Source organism: Microtus oregoni, unplaced genomic scaffold (assembly GCF_018167655.1).
Source record: "Microtus oregoni isolate MIOR12 unplaced genomic scaffold, Mior012 000012F_ref0000307, whole genome shotgun sequence".
Taxonomy (NCBI): Eukaryota; Metazoa; Chordata; class Mammalia; order Rodentia; family Cricetidae; genus Microtus; species Microtus oregoni.
The window spans coordinates 11,937,381-11,955,687 of NW_024543071.1; positions in this window are offsets into that span (position 1 = coordinate 11,937,381).

Consider the following 18,307-nt stretch of genomic DNA (forward strand, 5'->3'; position numbering starts at 1 on the left):
GCCCTACATTTTCTGGATGGTTGGGAACCAGAGACTGTATGGCCCAGAGACCTAGGGTAGAACTAACATAACTGGGAAAATAAATCAATGAAATTATTCCTGATAATATACTGATATGTTTACAGATCAGTGCCTTGTCCAGTCATCATCAGAGAAGCTTATTGGGCAACAGATGAGAGGGTACTTGAATTCACAGCCATACACTATGCAGAGAGAGAATCTAAATTGGAGGAATCCATTGGGTCTCTCCACTGGGAAGTCAGAGAGCCCAAGGCTACAGGAGTCAGAGGGAATTGAGAACACTAGGAGGACATGACCAGCTGAGTCCACTAAGCAGGGCTCATAGGGACACACAGAGACTGAAGCAGCAAGCATAGGGCTTGTATAGGTCTGCGCCAGATCCTTTGTTTATAGGTTATGGATGTTAGTTAGGTGGTTTTGCGGAGACTCCTAACAGTGGGAATGGGTGTACCCCTGACTCTTTTGACTGTTCTTGAGGCTCTTTTCCTCCCATTTGGTTGCTTGTCCAGTCTTGAGGGCTTTTACCTTGTCCTCCTGCATCTTGTTTTGTCTGGTTTGGCTTTTTTTTTTTTTTTTTTTTTTTTTTTTTGGAGATGTGCTCTTTTCTGAAGAGGAAACTAATTGGGAGTGAATCTGGGGTAAAGGGGAGGTGGGGGCAGCTAGGAGGAGTTGAGGGAGGGGAAACTGTGGTTGGGGTATATTTATTTTATGGGCAAAGAATCTATTTTCAATAAGTAAAAAAAGAATTACGTGAGAACATCAGGAATAAAAAAAATAGATATGCATAAGCTATCTGAAAAATCCTAAATCAAAACAAAATGGTACTTTTTGACAGTCAAATGGAATATTTAGATAAGATATTCAAAGTAGATGAGAAGCCTGGGTGGATGAATTAAAGGACAGCATTGAGATATTTGATCTCTTAGCTTAGTGCTATCTTCTACCTAAGGGCTAGGTTGCTTTATAAGGGATTTGGAACAGGTCACCAAAGATGAGATAGTCTTGTTTCACTCAATTTATAAGAACTAAGTAAAATTCAGAAAGTGTATTAGTTACTTTTCTATTGCTGTAACAAAACCCTACAACCAAAGCAGTTTGTATAATAAATGGCTTATTTTGTTTCCTGTTCTAGAGGGTCTGGATTCCTGTTCCAGAGAGTTAGAATCACAATGGTAGAGATAGCATGATGGCAGGCACAGGAAGCTGAAAGCTCACATCTTGACACATAAGCACAAAGCAGAGCAGGGGCTTCACCTGGGAATGGGACAAGGCTTTTAATCTAAAAGCCCACTCCTAGTAACTTATCCCACCAGCAAGGAAGTTCCATCTGTATCTCCCCAAACAGTGCCACCAATTGTAAAAACAAATTTTCAAGTGCTGAAACTATGGGGGACATTTTTCACTCAAACCATCACAAAAACATTAAGGTTTAAAATAAGTCAACAATCCATATGACACAAAAATAACAAGTTCCAAAAACTGATGGAAGAAAGTACTGAGACTGTGAATTCTCTTTTAGAAAAATGAGCTCTGAAATTAATTTATACACTTACTATATCATTAATATTGAAAAACCAGAAATAAATTAAAAGTCATATTTTGAGGCAGCAAAGTTAAACTTTTACTCCTGACAACCTGAGCTCTGGTCATGAGACTCATTTCTGGAAGACTGGAGCAGACTCCCAAAAGTTACCCTCAGACTTTCATGTATAGTCGGTGGAATTCAGACAAGCACACACAATAAACAAATATGTTATAAATGTCAACTTAAAACCAAATTTAAAGAGCACTCTTATTAGGAAACAGTTCACTCAATTCCTCCACGAACTTTTAATCATATAAAAGTAGTGTGTGCTATTCTTAACCACATATTTTCAATGATAACATTAATTTAGGTGAGCCCTGTGGCATTTCAAACAAAATTTGTTTTTTTTTCTACTTGGAAAGTTTAAAATAACTGGTAAGTATACCCACTCAGATGAATGGATTTTAAAAGTATTCTTAATATTTTAAAATTTGTTTTACTAATTACTCACCATCAGAATTCATAGTTTTCCAAAACCTTTGCTAATGAAGAACCACATACTTTTCAAACACCAATTTTAATCAAGTGCCCCAGAGTTATCTAAATATACCTAGTTCACTTAAAAATAAATTACCATTGTGGCAAGATGAAAGCATATTATTAAATGGCTACTCTGCCTTTTATGGCTAGACGAGGTACACACAGAATCGCCAATACTTATTTATAATTATATTCATATACTAATAAATCTATGTCTCTTTTTCCAGTCTTGGACATCATTACACATTTTGTGGAGTTTTTCCATATTTTAATTCTGGTCTTCAAGCCTCAACCTATGGTTCTGGTTCATTAAATCAAAAGTGGGGCCAAGATGTACAAGAAGGAGCAAGAACTTCTCATCCAGAAGTGACTTTCCTACACTAACTGCCATTTAACCCTGACAAATGTCACAGTTAAAAATAAAATATTAGAACAAATTGGAATTGAACTCATAGACAATTTTAATAACTACGATATTTAACATAATAAAGAAAAAAAGGGGAAATTAGATATGAGACAAAACTTTTGGAAATTAGCAACAGTGTGTGTTCTGCAGGTGATATTAACTAACACCCCAGGGCCTCCCGAGGTATCACCTGAGAAGTCTGAGGAATAATTGGAGAACTTAATTTCCTTAGCACATGCTTGGTTGGCCTGCACTGAAATGTTCCTTATTGCAATTATAATAAAAATTACATCACTTTATCTTCACATCCTCCCTCCAAACCATTTACCCCTTCTTTCTCTCTTTCAAATTCATAGCTTCTTTTTTTTGCTAATTGTTGTTACATGTGTTCATGAACATATATTACATATATACTTCTAAATACAGTCTGTTTTGTTTATATAATGTTTCTTTCATATATATTTTCAGGGTCAATCATTTGTTATTGTATAACCAGTTGGTGTGCACTTCCCTAGAGAAGACAGTTTCTGCTGTTCTCAGCATCCCTCTGTTGCCTGCAGTGCTCCATATATGACTCAAGGGCTTTTGCCATCCACTTCAGCGCATCTATGTTGTCCTTGTTCAGAGTTTACGGTGTTGCTTCTGACATTACCAAGACACAAAAATCTCACAAGCTCCATGATCCTCTGGGTCTTACAATCTTTCTGCCCCCTCTTCTGCAATCTTTTATGATATTCTGATATAAATATTCTGGGAATATTTTGTAGAAACATTCATTGGGACCGGGCTCCAGGACTCTGTATTTTGATTGGTTATCGTTTTCTGTATTGGCTTCCATTTGTTCCAAAGAGAAGTTTCTTGATGAGCGATAAGGATTACACTTATCTATGGGAAAAAGAAAAACATTTAGATTGTCATTAGGGATGGTAAAGTTTAAATCCTGTCCTATCTTCCAAAGAACCGGACTTTAATTTCCAGCACCCATGTCAAGAATCTCACAATTGCATGTAACTCCAGCTTCAGAGGACTCGGTGCCCTCTTTGGCCTCTAGAGACTCTTCATTCACATTCACATATTTCACCCAAAGAAGACCACACACGTGTAGATACTTTAAACATAAACAAACAAATCTTTAAACAAAAGGATGACTTGACTTTTCCCTCTCTGAATCCCTCAACCTCTGTGTACTTTATCATTTTAAAAACGTTTATTCTTGGGAGTTCTATCTTTTTGTGTCTGTTTTACTTTTTAAAAATTTTTATTTAGCTAACATTTATATATATATATATATATTGCATGCCTGATGGAGGAAGGTCATTGGTTAAATAAAAAGAAACTGCTTGGCCCTCATTGGTTAGAAGATAGGTGGGAGGAGTAAACAGAACAGAACGCTGGGAGGAAGAGGAAGTGAGCTCAGACTCCACAGCTCTCCTCTCAGGAACAGACGCCTCAGAGAGACGCCATGCTCCCAGCTCCCAGGCAGAGGCAAGCGATGAAGCTCCGACCTAGGATGGACATAGGCTAGAATCTTCCCGGTAAGCGCACCTAGGGGCGCTACACAGATGATTAGAAATGGGCTAAATTAATATGTGAGAATTAGCCTAGAAGAGGCTATATAGAAATGGGCCAAGCAGTGATTAAATGAATACAGTTTGTGTGTTGTTATTTCGGGCATAAGCTAGCCAGGCAGCCGGGGTGCTGGGGACGCAGCCCCGCCACCCTTATTACTACACATGCCAACCACAGTTTTATCTCCCTCCTCTCTTCCCATTTGTTCCCTTCATTGGGTGGGCTGGGAACTGCATCTTATGCACAAGAAAAACTAAAATCATGGCCTCTGAAGCAAGTTTTCCTTTCTATTATGGGTACCCAGAGCGACAAGATTATACTTAAATGTACATAATTGTAGGTTATTATGAAAATACAAGCAAAATAAAAGTGGGGTTTCTTATTTTTTTACTTTGAAAGAAAATCCACAAATTACTTGAGAACACAGTCTGAGTGTGAGTCATAAAGTTAGAAATCAATATAACATAAATATTGACTGTCATGAAAACATTCTAATGTAAAATTGAATCTAGCAATACTTTATAATAATTACTTATTCTAAGAAGGATTTTATCAGGACTATAATTCACCATGGAGCAAACCTATACCTATACCTATAATAATTACTATGATTCCAGCACAATGATTAAAGAAAAGCAAACAACAACCCAGATAGTTACAAGTATCTTGGTGAGAGTCATACATTCTTAGTAAACATGGAGTAGTAATCTACATAATTATAGAAATGTGTTTTATCAAAAATCCGAGAAAATGTATGTCTAATCATACTAAATAAGATTTTAGGAAATTAGTAAGATATTCCGGCTCTGCAAATGATACTTTCACCCTCAGTAGTCCACAAACTTTATTTAAACATTCAATATAATAATAAATCCAGTAAGTTAGCCACATAAAAAGATGACACATGAGCATTAAGAGTTGTGCTTCTGCTCCTGACAAGAATGCAATGAAAACAGTGAAAAAATGTTCTTATTTATAATAAAAACAAGAGCAATGAAACAAGTAGATACCAGTACCCTTCAGAAAAATTCAAGGACTTGGGGCTGAAGTGATTACTCAATAGTTATAGCAGAGGTCCCAAATTAGTTCCCATCACCAAAGTTCACTGCTTTATAACCTACTTGCTATAACTCCAACTATAAGGATATCTGATACCTCTGACCTTTTATAAAACCTACATTCACAAGCACATATGAACACAAAACGTGCACATATATACAATAATTATAATGAATGTTAATTATCCAAGGATATATATATATCCAATAAAATATAATCATTAATCATGTCTTCCAACAAATAGAAAATCATTGGGTTTAGGTTTGCTCAATTATCTTAACTAAATAATAAAACCTAGGAAATTCATTAAAAATGAATTTCAACAATTGGAGAGCATAGCACAGAGCAGAGATATCCAAAGAGAAAAAATAATGAATAAATTAATTAATCATTGCCTCCAGCTGAAGCCAGAAAAGCAAAGCAGGTGAAGGCAATTGATCTTGAGTTCAGTATGGATAGTGGATTTCCTAGGACATCAGTAGACTTAGAGTCATAAGTAAGGATTCCAGTCAAAAGATGGTGAAGGGAAGGCGATGTCCTAATGCAGTTCCAAGGCCCTCTCCTTGAGTTTCAGCTCTTCAGAGCATACCTATAAGGCAGAAACTCATTGCTGAGTAACAATCACCAAAAAGAAGGCAGAGAAGTCTGTGTGCTCATACAGCACAAGAGATAAGTGACCTCAGAGCAGTTGTCCTCTCAGAGTGATGAAGCATGAAGGGTGAGAATCCGGAGGACAGTATTGTAGCCACATGACAGCTAAAATCAGCCCTTCCTTCGTTAATCTTCTCTACATCTTGAGTTAAACAACAACCCCAAAGCAGCCATCTTTCTCTAAATCACTCAGCTGTTTTCTCATTGTCACTGGAAACATTGTAAGACACGAAAGAGTGAAGACACCATTTTAACTCATAGGAAGAAAAACAAAAGGCAGAAGAAAGATGACTCTCACCCTGGCATTCCATACACATGAAAATAAGTTACAAAAGTAAAGCTAGATATAAATTTTTAATCCGCGAAAACTTTGAAAATTCATTAATAGTAGATCTATACTTCAAAAATATAGGACACTTAAGGTTAAAGAGAATGTTCTAAATATAAAATGGGTCTATATCAAAGGAAAAGCTCACCCAAATCAGATTTTAAAAGCTATTAATCAATCATCTTAAGAAAAAAAACTTTTATAGGATATTTGTCTAGCAACATCAAGTGGCCCACTGTGTGCAGATTTTGAGAACTAGAACACGCTAGCTAGTTTGGAAATTTGAATTCCTCATTTTATATACAAGGTCTCTCCCTACACTAGCAGTGGATACATGCTCAATCAATTGAGGTCTCCTAGCTCTGCAATCATCATTAGGTGGCCAAGGTCTTATGATGTTCTATTCCATCTGAACATAAAACATAGAAGCTAAAAGAACATGGGGAAGGCCTGTTATCTGTGTATCTTATAGCAATCGTCACTGAATGTGAGGTAAGGAAGGCATTCTGGAGGAATGTATCCAGGAAAAGGCCTCTTTGCTATGAGTTAAACATCTACCAGCACCCCCTGTTGTTCAGGGGCCCAAAGAAGTATGTTTCATCAATATGGACACCATGAGCAGGAATTGGGCAAAAGCCCAGTGGATCTAGGTAAATAAAACAGAAAAAAATTGCAATATTCTGTAAGCATACTGCTATTTGAAATATAAAACTCATAGGTACACTACCAGCTCTATAAAATTAAAAGAATTCAATATAATCCAGGATCTTCCAGAACAAAATCTAAAATTTTCCAGCATATATTTGAAAGTCACTCATCATAACTCCCATGTGACTAACAAAAGCATAATTTATATCCACAGTAGAAGTAATTTAAATTCTAAGTATAGAATACTTAGAAGTTTCTCAAATATGAAATACAACTATATCATTATATATCAAGTTGAATCAAAGAAAAAATAATTAATTATATTTTAAACAGAATAAAACTGAAAATACAACATCCCAAGTTCATGACATGCTTTTAACCAGTATTCAAAATAGCATTTTTAGCCCTCAATGCTAACAGCAATACAAGAAGAGCCAAGAGCAGAAACAAGCTGAGGAATTTCCACTTCACAGAAGTAGTAAAGTGGAGAACATAGAAAGGTTCCTGGAGATCAAGGTAAGTGAGATAAAATTCATAAAAATGGAAAAAACTATGAACATTAGAAGCTAGCTTTTGAAGAAAAAATCAATACAATTGATAAATATTTAACCAGAAGGGTGTGAGGGACGGTTCAGGATACAGACTGTTAGACACATAGACTTATGGATGCATAGTGTGAATTTTAAGTACTATGTTTTATTGTAAGTACTATATTTATTTATATTTTGAAACATGGTCTTCAGTAGCAAAGCTTTATCACCAAATGTTGAGTTATACATGCCTGTACAGCTCATTTATCTCGGAAACTATATTATATCCCAGTGTATACATATTTAAAATGTGCACATCCACTCTCCTGTGGTTATTTTCAATTAAAAAAATAATTACCAGTAGCAATGCTCCAAGTATTTCCATATAAGTCTTCATTAGCCTAAGTGTTCAAGTTCTCACTGGAGAACATAGGCCAGATTGGAACTGATGAATCTTTGGCCAAGCATGCTTCTAACTTTACAAAGTTTCCCTTAACTGCTTCAAAATAGCTTCTCCATGAGATATCATTATGAGCAGTGAGTACTGGACTACGCTAGCCTCATCAATATTTACATACCATAGTATCAGATTTAAAACTTTGGTAGCTTGACAGGTGTGAAAGTCTTTGTCCCTAGGGATTTAATTTGTATTTATTTTTGATAAGTAGAGAAGATATTTTCATATATTTATTGGCTGTGTTAACACTTCTGTAAAATAAATATTAATATTTGTTATTAATATGTTAATATAAACAACTTTGATAATCAGTGAAGTATTAAAAACTTATTTGTAATTTTGTCACAAATGATTTTAATGCACAAACAGCATCAATCCTTTCCTTATGGTTCATTTTGTGTATGTGTTATCAAAACAATTTCTCATTTATAATGTAAATATGCAAATGCACAATATTGACAATAACTCACATCAGTACAAATAATACTAGGGAAAAATATCAAAAGCTACAAGAATCATGATTCGAGCCTGAAATCCCAACACTGGAGGTTGAGAAGACATTGTAATCAATCTCTCAGGGTAGCCTGGGAAACATAGTGAGCTTGAGCTCTCTTGATATACATACATATATATATATATGTGTGTGTGTGTGTGTGTGTGTGTGTGTGTATGAACTTGTCTATAATATGCAAAAGTAAAAATGAATAAAAAATAAAATTAAAAGAAGACGTATTTTAAAAAAGTGAGAATGAATAAAATATGAAATTCTTGTAAAGATAAAACACATATACTATTAGTCCAAAATAAAGAACTGAAAAATATTGCTACTGTGGGATAATAACTTTGTGCACTATAAAGACTTGTCACTCATGTTAGTTTAATAAACTGCTGAATGGCCAGTAGTCAGGCAGGATGTATAGACAGGATGGCAAGACTAAGGAAATTTCGGGAATAGGAAAGACAGAGAATCAGTCACCAGCCAGATGCAGAGGAAGCAAGGTGAGAATACTTCACTGAAAAAAGATACCAAGTCATGTGACTAAACATAAGCAAGAATTACGGGTTAATTTAAGATATTAGAGCAAGTTAATAATACACCTGAACTAATAGGTCAATTGTTTATAATTAATATAAACCTCTGTGTCTTTCTTTGTGACAGAAGTTTGTGTCATATTGCCACAAAGTATAATTCTCTAGTACTTGTCATGGGTGTGAGACAATTCAATGGAGGTTAGGCTTTATAAAAATGTTATCAGAATAATCTATATCCATAGATTATATTAGTAATCATCACAATGGTTACTTATCCTAAACTTCACGCGTTATATAATACTTAACTCAAATGCATTATAGAATTAAAGCAAATCTATTGTTTTTAGTATGAAATAGGAGAAAACCTTCAAGATGTAGAATTTATTGAGGGAATCTTAGATCTGACACTAAAATTGAACCCATGAAGTGAAAACAAGATAACTTGAACTAAATTATAAAATTATTATTTTACAGAGAGTCAAATTACTAAGATGAAATTGGGTCTGAGGAGATTGTTCAGTGGATAAATACTTAATTAAGGCGTGTGAAGACTAAGTTAAAATCTCTGTATTCAAATAAATAGTGGGCTGGAGAGATGGCTCAGAGGTTAAGAGCACTGGCTGCTCTTCCAGAGGTCCTGAGTTCAATTCCCAGCAACCAGCAACCACATGGTGGCTTACAACCATCTGTAATGAGATCTGGCACGCTCTTCTGACCTGCAGGCATATGTGCAGGCAGAAAACTATATATATAATAAATGAAATCTTAAAAAAAAACAATATGCTCAAATGAATAGTGGGCATGATGGCCTTGCTTTTAATACCAGCAAGAGGTAAGTAGTCATGCGACCCATGTAGCAAGCTAGCCCAGTAGAAGGCGCTAAGTTCAAGTGAGAAACGCTGTCTGAATGTGAAGTAAACAGTGATCAAGGAAGACATTCAGTGTCAACCAGGCTCTCCACATACATAAATTCACATAAATGAACTAGAATCCATTTAATTTGCAATATTGCACTATTAAGTATTAGTATCTAACACTAATCATCAATAAAGTGAAATGAACACTTCAAACATATTTGTGCATATTTTAATGTATTTGGTTAAAAATGCAAATGGACAGAACTAGAAAAAATCATCCCGAGTGAGCTAACCCAGACCCAAAAAGATGAACATGATATGTACTCACTCATAAGTGGATACTAGCTGCAAAGCAAAGGACATCGAGCCTATAGTTCATGATCCCAGAGAAGCTAAGTAACAAAATGAGCCCTAAGAAAAACATACATAGATTCTAGAATGGGGAAATAGACCAGATAGCCTGACAAAATTGGGAGCATGGGGGTGGGGAGGTAGGGAAAGTGGAAGGGGAATAGAAGGAGAGTAGAGGAGGCAGGAGGAGAGAAGGGGAGGCAGAAGGAGAACTTAAGAAAATTGTAGTTGAGATGGAGGAAGGACAGAGATGAGAGCAAATAAAGAGATTTTTTTATATTTATTTATTTATTAAAGATTTCTGCCTCTTCCCTGCCACCGCTTCCCATTTTCCTCCCCCTCTCCTGATCAAGTCCCCCTCCCTCATCAGCTTGAAGAGCAATCAGGGTTCCCTGACCTGTGGGAAGTCCAAGGACCACCCACCTCCATCCAGGTCTAGTAAGGTGAGCATCCAAACTGCCTAGGCTCCCCCAAAACCAGTACGTGCAGTAGGATCAAAAACCCATTGCCATTGTTCTTGAGTTCTCAGTAGTCCTCATTGTCCGCTATGTTCAGCAAGTCCGGTTTTATCCCATGCTTTTTCAGACCCAGGCCAGCTGGCCTTAGTGGGTTCCCGATAGAACATTCCCATTGTCTCAGTGTGTGGGTGCACCCCTCGCGGTCCTGAGTTCCTTGCCCGTGCTCTGTCTCCTTCTGCTCCTGATTTGGACCTTGAGATTTCAGTTTGGTGCTCCAATGTGGGTCTCTGTCTCTGTCTCCTTTCATCACCTGATGAAGGTTAATATTCAGGAGGATGCCTATATGTTTGACTTTGGATTCACCTTCTTATTTAGCTTCTCTTGGATCTCGAATTATAGGCTCAATGTCCTTTATTTATGGCTAGAAACCAAATATGAGTGAGTACATCCCATATTCCTCTTTTTGGGTCTGGCTTACCTCACTCAGGATAGTGTTTTCTATTTCCATCCATTTGTATGCAGAATTCAAGAAGTCCTTGCTTTTTACTGCTGAGTAGTACTCTAATATGTATATATTCCATACTTTCTTCATCCATTCTTCCATTGAAGGGCATCTAGGTTGTTTCCAGGTTCTGGCTATTACAAACTATGCTGCTATGAACATAGTTGAGCATATACTTTTGTTGTATGATAGGGCCTCTCTTGGGTATATTCCCAAGAGTGGTATTGCTGGGTCCAGGGGTAGGTTGATCCCGAATTTCCTGAGAAACTGCCACACTGCTTTCCAGAGTGGTTGCACAAGTTTGCATTCCCACCAGCAATGGATGAGTGTACCCCTTTCTCCACAGCCTCTCCAGCAAAGGCTCTCCTTGGTGTTTTTTATTTTAGCCATTCTGACAGGTGTAAGATGGTATCTTAAAGTTGTCTTGATTTGCATTTCCCTGACCGCTAAGGAAGTTGAGCATGACCTTAAGTGTCTTTTGGCCACTTGAACTTCTTCTGTTGAGAATTCTCTGTTCAGCTCAGTGCCCCATTTTATTTAGCTTCTTTAGGATCACCAATTGTAGACTCCATGACCCTTATTTATGGCTAGAAACCAATTATGAGTGAGTACATCCCATATTCATCTTTTTGGGTCTGGGTTACCTCACGAACAGAGAATTCTCAGCAGAGGAAGTTCAAATGGCCAAAAGACACTTAAGGTCATGCTCAACCTCCTTAGCAATCAGGGAAATGCAAATCAAAACAACTTTGAGATATCATCTTACACCTGTCAGAATGGCTAAAATAAAAAACACCAATGATAGCCTTTGCTGGAGAGGCTGTGGAGGAAGGGGTACCCTCATCCATTGCTGGTGGGAATGCAATCTTGTGCAACCACTTTGGAAATCTGTGTTTCGGTTTCTCAGGAAATTCGGGATCAACCTACCCCTGAACCCAGCCATACCACTCTTGGGAATATACCCAAGAGATGCCCTATCATATGACAAGAGCATTTGTTCAACTATGTTCATAGCAGTATTATTTGTAATAGCCAGAACCTGGAAACAACCTAGATGCCCTTCAATGGAAGAATGGATGAAGAAAGTGTGGAATATATACACATTAGAATACTACGCTGTGGTAAAAAACAATGACTTCTCAAATTTTGCATGCAAATGGATGGAAATAAAGCCCCATTTTATAATTGGGTTGATTAGCCTTTTAAGGTCTAGTTTCTTGATTTCTTTATATATTTTGGAGATCAGACCTTTGTCAGTTGCGGGGTTGGTGAAGATCTTCTCCCAGTAAGTGGAGTGACAATGCACAGATCAAAGAAAACAGTATAAAGAGATATTTTGATTGAAGGAACCATTATGGGACTAGCAAGAAACCTGGTGCTAGAGAAATTCTCAGGAATCCCCAAAGATAATCCCAGCTAAGATCCTAAACAATAGAGGAATGAGTGCCCGAACTGGCCTTCCCCTATAGTCAGATTGATGCATATTGTATATGTCACCATAGAACCTTCATCCAGCAACTGATGGAAACAGAGGCAGAGACCTGTAGCAGAACACTGGGCAGAGCTCCCCAAGTCCAGTTGAAGAGTGTGAAGAGTGAGAATATGAGCAAAGAAGTCAATACCATGATGGGGACACTCTCTTAAACAGTTGTACCTGAGCTAATGGAAACTCACGAACTCCAGACAGACAAGGAAGGAAACAGCATAGGTCCAAACTAAACCCTCTGTGTGTGGGTGACAGTTGTATGGCTGGGGCAGACTGCAGGGCCACTGGCAGTGACATCAGGACTTAACCCTACTGCTTGTACTGGCTTTAGAGAACCCATTCTCTTTGGATGGATACCTTGCTCAGCCTAGATATAGTAGGGAGGGCTTGGACCTTCCCCAAAACAATGTGACTTAACCTCTCTGAGGAGTGGTTTGGGTAGTGGAGTAGGGAGGTAGGGGCAAGAAATGGGAAGAGGGGAGGGAGTGGAAACTGGGTTTGGTATGTAAAATGAAAAAAAAAGATAATTTGTTTTCTTTTTAAAAAATAAAAATAAAATAAATTTTAAAAAATGATGACTTCGAGGGGGTACATACTGCTTAATTCCACTTAAATATAATCTGAAAACTGAAAAAAATATATATTCATCAGAAAAAGGGTGCTGATTGCATAAAAAATGATTACTAAAGAGTGACTTGAGAAGGATCATTAGATCACAAAATATATCTTGATTGCACAGTGATTACACAAATAGCCACATATGACAAAACAGCATGCACACTTCCAATGTAATATTCACCATTTTGATGCCACACTATAATTACGGAAGGGGTCATCATTGGGTGAAATATAACTGGTCTTCTCTATACTATTCTTTAACTTCCTGTGAGTCTGTAATTATTTCAAGTTAAACCTTACATACTCAAACACTTTCCACACAGGTCTGGGTTAGTAACTTTAGAACAAGTACAATTGTTGGTTATGTTTAAGCCAGTGAGTCCATTTATCTCTAAATGGTGATATAATAAATAGTGAAGGAAGACAGTTCTAGTGTCAGAAGCCTGTGGGAATGAACACTAGGAGAAGATGGGCTTCCTCTCCAATTCAATCTAAGCCAGACTTTGTTGTGCAAAGTGAATAAAACAATAGATTTCAATAGATATTAATCCACGCACCTATGAACGTCAGATTTTTGACATAAAAAGGCTAAGATTACACAATGGTATACAGAAAGTATCTTCAACAAATGGTGCTGGCATAACTGGATGTCAACATTTAGAACAATAAAAATAAATCCATACGTATTGCCATGCACAAAACTCAAGTCCAAATGGATTAAAGACGTCAATATAAATCTGACCACACTGAACTTGAGAGAAGAGAAAGTGGGAGGTGGTCTTCAATGCATAGCACAGGAGACCACTTCCTAAATATAACCCCAGTAACACAGACAATGACAGCAACAACAAATAAATGGGACCTCCTGAAACTGAGAAGCTTCTGTAAAGCAAAGGACACAGTCAATAAGACAAAAAGGTAACCTACTAATGGGAAAAGATCTTCAACAACAACACATCAGAGAAAGGACTGATATCCAAAATATATAAAGAACACAAGAAATTAGGCTTTAAAATTCTAAATAATCCAATTAAAAATGGGGTACTGAACTAAACAGAGAATTCTCAACAGAAGAATCTCAAATGGTCAAAGGATACTTAAAGAAATGTTCAACATCCTTAGCTATCAGGGAAATGCAAATCAAAACAACTCTTAGAGATTATATTACACCTGTAAGAATGACAAAGATTAAAAAAAAAACTCTAATGATAGCTTATGCTGGAGAGGATGTGGAGCAAAGGGAAAACTCTTCCATTTCTGGTGGGAATGCAAACTTGTACAACCACTTCGAAAATCTGTATGATTGTTTCTTTTTTTTTTTTTGCATTTTCACTCAGTCCATTTTAATTTTCATAGAATGAAGATTTAAGCAATTTATTGGTTTTTGAGGATAAATGTTCATTATTATTTGTTGTGTCCATTTTTTAGGATGTGTTGATCATTGCTGACCATGTGGCAAATCTTAGTAAGCACTACAACACAGATGAAGCCCAAAATATGTGGAACATATAATCTATTTTTAGTGATAAACAGTAAGGAGACAAAAACAAGAACATTTCCATAAAACTATAATATTCATTTACTTAGCAAATATTTGTTAAACTTCTCTGTATGAAAGTCATATTTTAAACCACGCAAAAGTCAGCTTTAGTAATATCAGCTCCAGAGAGACAGAAAAAGAGATGTTTTCTGGGACTCACTGGCTATCCTACTCTGGGTTTCAAGCCAATGGCCTAACAACAACAGAAATAAAGTAGCTATGGAATAACACCTAAGATTGTCCTCTGACCTGCACAATATACCTACAGATGCTCATGAACTCTTCCATGCATTTGCATGCACGCACAGATACATAAGCACACACACATATATACACATATACATACACAAAATATGATTGTTTCTTAGACAATTGAAAATCAACCTTTGTGAGGATTCAGCAATACCCCTCTTGGGCATATACCCAAAAGATGCTCAACCATACTACAAAAGCATTTGTTCAACTACATTTATAGCAGCATTATTTGTAATAGTCAGAACCTGGAAACAACTTAGATGCCCCTCAACTGAAAAATGGATAAAGGAATTGTGGCACATTTACACATTAGAGTACTATTCTGCGTTAAAAAAACAATGACATCTTAAATTTTGCATGCAAATGGATGGAATTAGAAAACACTATCCTGAGTGAGGTAACCCAGACCCAAAAGGATGAATATGGTATGTTCTCATTCGTAAGTGGATACTAGCTATAAACAAAGGACATTGAGCCTATAATTCATGATTTTAGAGAAGCTGAGTAATAAGGTGAACTCAAAGAAAAACATATATAGACCCACCTAGAAATTGGAAACAGACAAGATCACCTGACAAAATTGGGAGCATGGGGGAGGGGGAGAAGAAAGTGTAGAAGGGGAAGAGGAGTGGAGAAGGGGAGGACTGAGGAAAACTTGAGGGAATGGGATAGTTGAGATGAAGGAGGGACAGAGATGAGAGCAAGGAAAGAGATACCTTGATTTAGGAAGGAGCCATTATAGGGTTAGCAGAAACCTGATTTTAGAGAAATTCCCAGAAATCCACAAAGTTGACCCTAAGCAATAGAAGAGAGGGGACCAGATCTTGACTTGCCCTGTAGTCAGACTGATGATTATCTTTTTTTTTTTGACTTTTGAATGAATTTTTTTTTATTTCTAATTTTTATAAAATGCAGCAATATCACCATAGAACCTTTGTCCAACAACAGGTGAAAACAGAGGCAGAGACCCACATCTGAGCACTGGACTGAGCTCCCAACGTCCAGTTGAAGAGTGGAAGAAATGAGAATAGGAGCAAGGAGGTCAAGACCTTGAAGGGTTCATCCACTGAAACAGTTTACCTGACCTAAGGGGAGCTCACCAACTCCAGCTGGACTGGGAAGGAACAAGCATAGGATCAAACTAGGCCCTCTGAATGTGGTTGTCAGTTTCATGGCTGGGGCAATCTTAGGGGCCACTGTCAGTGGCACCGGGATTTATCTCAACTGCATTTACTGGCTTTTTGGGATCCTATTCTCTTTGTATACCTTGCTCAGCCTAGATATAGTATGGAGGGTGAAGTAATAAGGGCGGCGGCGGGGCTGCGTCCCCAACACCCCAGCCGCCTGCCCAGCTAGCTTATGCCCCGAAATAATTACACGGACACTGTATTCTTTTAAACACCGCTTGGCCCATTTCTCTCTAACCTCTTCTAGGCTAATTCTCACATATTAATTTAGCCCATTTCTAATCATCTGTGTTGCGCCCCTAGGTGCGCTTACCGGGAAGATTCTAGCCTATGTCCATCCTGGGTCGGAGCTTCTTAGCGTGCGTCTGCCCAGGAGCCAGGAGCATGGCGTCTCTCTCAGGCGTCTGCTCCCTAGAGGAAAGCGGTCGAGTCTCTGAGCTCACTTCCTCTTCCTCCCAGCATTTTGTTCTGTTTACTCCTCCCACCTATCCTCTAACCAATAAAATGGGCCAGGGCAGTGCCTTTATTAGCCAATGACCTTCCTCCATCAGGAGGGCCTTGGACCTTCCATAAAGCAATGTTCCTTAGCCTGTATTAGGATTATATGTGGGTGGGGTGGATGGGTGTGTGGAGAAAATGGGAGGAGGGGAGTGAGTGGGGATTTGGATTGGTATTTTTTTAAAAAAAATTTAACAAATTAAAAAAATGAAAATATCTCTTATATTCTAAGAAACTGCAACATTTGCTGGGCCTCACTGCCAATCTTAGTAACACACATTGACCTCACTTAAGACTTGAGATTGCTTTCATACTGTGCACTTGGAGTAGTCTTTTGAGTTGCCTTTAAGAGACTAATGCAACAGCCAACATTTCTTGCCTTGGTTTTCCCTGGTAATAAGCTTTTACAGTCCAACCTATTGTATAGCTGTAATCTTAAATTATCAACGTTTTCATGTCTTTGGCAAATGAGTAAAGCATGTGTTTTCAAATGTTTGTTAGGGCAATCATTTTCTGAAAACAGCAAATATAGGTTAAAAACAATATAGTAAATTTATATATAATTTATACATAATACAAAATTCATAATACATAATATATAAACAGTAAATAATTTATATATAATTAAAACATAAATATTGAATACAACATGTGGTTATTTTTTGATAAACAATAATGTTTATAGTATTATTATCTGAGTCTTTTGGCCTCAATGACATAATCCCTTGTAAATCTGTTAATGATGTCTTTAACTTATCCCTTATTCATTCTCTTTGTCTTGCTTTCTATGATGCTCAGTGAAAGAAACATTAAAGTCCTCTATGAAAGACACCAATACACAGGAACTCACACATGTGGACAAATTCATACAACAGCATCATCACAGCCGCAGATTGGACTCATGCAGCAAATAGACAGGTACAATAAAGACAACAGGGAGGGTGAAATACAGAGTTCAAATCAAGGCTTGATCGTAGTTAACGGACACCAAGGGGAAGTGCTCTGATTTCTGTCCTTAATGAGACACTAACACACTGTGGCTGACTCCAAGTTTATTAATAATTCATTCAATCTGACCACAGATTTCAGCATATTTTCAAGTATTTGTTAGTTACTTGCAAATGTGTTCTTTGGAGAAAGTTCATTCATTTCCTTTATGTATTTTAAATAGGATCATATGAATTTTGTTGCTTTTGAGTTGTGGAGTTTCCTAATATATTTTGGAGATTACCTTCATATCAGATATTTGATTTCAACAATTTTTTCTCATTCCACAGATGGTCTATTCATTTTCCTGAATGCTGCTTTGCCATGAAAAAGCTTCTTAGTTTGATATCACTTTTCTCTATTTGCTCTTATTCCTTGTGCTTTGGGTGGCATATAAAGAAAACTCACTGCCAAGACCAATGTCAACAAATTTTTCATAAAACTTTCCCTTTGGAGGTTTTACCATTTCAGGTCTTATGTTTAAATCTTTACTCAACTCTGAAGTTATCTTTGTATACAATATAAAAGAAGGGTCCAATATTTCACTATTTTTTTAACCTTGACATACAATTTTCCAATTCTATACATTGTATATTCCAGAGAATTCTGTAAAAGGTCAGTGGTTTGTTCAAGAGTTTCACTTGTGTTCTCCATTACTTTGAATATATTAAAATATTGCTAAATCATTTTGTTAGTTCACTGTATATGTAGTTCACACACATACACACATGCACAGCCCACACACATATATTTCATCAAATAATTTAGTTTTTTAAACATTCATATAATATATTTCATTGTA